This window comes from Nematolebias whitei, chromosome 1 (assembly GCF_014905685.2).
Source record: "Nematolebias whitei isolate Nwh7 chromosome 1, NemWhi1, whole genome shotgun sequence".
In the NCBI taxonomy this organism is placed as follows: domain Eukaryota; kingdom Metazoa; phylum Chordata; class Actinopteri; order Cyprinodontiformes; family Rivulidae; genus Nematolebias; species Nematolebias whitei.
The window spans coordinates 44,157,685-44,158,691 of record NC_056498.1 but is presented as its reverse complement, the minus strand read 5'-3'; the positions used below and the strand labels follow the sequence as shown (position 1 = coordinate 44,158,691).

Here is a 1,007-nt window from a genome sequence, read left to right as displayed (position 1 = left end):
TCTTCTGCTCATGCTGAGTCCATTTTTGAAAAATGACAAAATATAACTCCTAAAACTGATAAAACTTGATGCCACTTCGTTTTTATTTTTATTTACAGAAGAAGAAGAAGAAGACGTGTCTTCAGAGGTTTTTGTGTCGTTTCTTTCAGTAGTTCTTGGTGCAGCGCCCCCACAGGCGAGCGGGGGAACAGGTTGCTTCAACTGGTTGACTCGACTGCACAGTGCAGTGTGAATGCAAACGCACCAGCTCACATGTAACAAAAGGTCATGAATATTGGTCCCGAACCGAACCGAGTCTACCGGACTCTCTGGTGTGAAAACGACCTTAAAGCCAGACTGAAAGATCTCAAGAATAGAATTTCCACTCAAGAACCCGTTTAATTGAGTGAAAACCATTTTCTCCAGGATCTTAGAAAGAAAGGGAAGTTTGGAGATAGGTCTGAAGTTTGAGCAGGTTGAAGGGTCAAGTCAGTGTTTTTTTTAATTAAAGGAGTTACCACTGCATGTTTAAAAGCATCAGGAACTACACCTGTAGCCATACTGCTGTTTATAATGTCAAGAACAGAGGGTCCAATGGAGGGTAGGACTTGTTTAAAAAATGATGCAGGGATGGGGTCAGCAGGGGAACCTGAGGGTTTCATATGACCAGTGACGTCATTTAGAAATGAGAGGGAAATGGGTTCAAACTGGTTAAAGACTGATGTGGAGGGGACAAAGACAGAGGGGTCAGCTGTGGTGTGAGGAATCAGTGACCTGATCAACTCAACCTTTTTAAAAAAGAAACTGGCAAAGTCGTCACACGTAACTGCAGAGACCTCCCTGTTGGCAGACTGAGGCACGGTTCAAATGGAGTTAATGGTGTTGAAAAGAACACGGGGATTGTGGTTGAGGCGATAATTTGGGATTTTTTTTTTTTCTGATTTACCTGTGGCCTGATAGTCTTTGTAACATGTTTTTAGCATGATAAAAGAAACCTGAAGTTTGTCCTTCTTCCATTTATGTTCGGC

At 42.4% G+C, this 1,007-nt stretch overlaps 1 protein-coding gene across 1 annotated transcript in view; it reads left to right on the top strand.

Annotated features, from left to right (window-relative positions):
• The window catches only part of rhoq (ras homolog family member Q), a 16,477-nt gene that overhangs the window by 756 nt on the left and 14,714 nt on the right, over nucleotides 1-1,007 (top strand). The gene's annotated exons all lie outside the window — the stretch shown is intronic.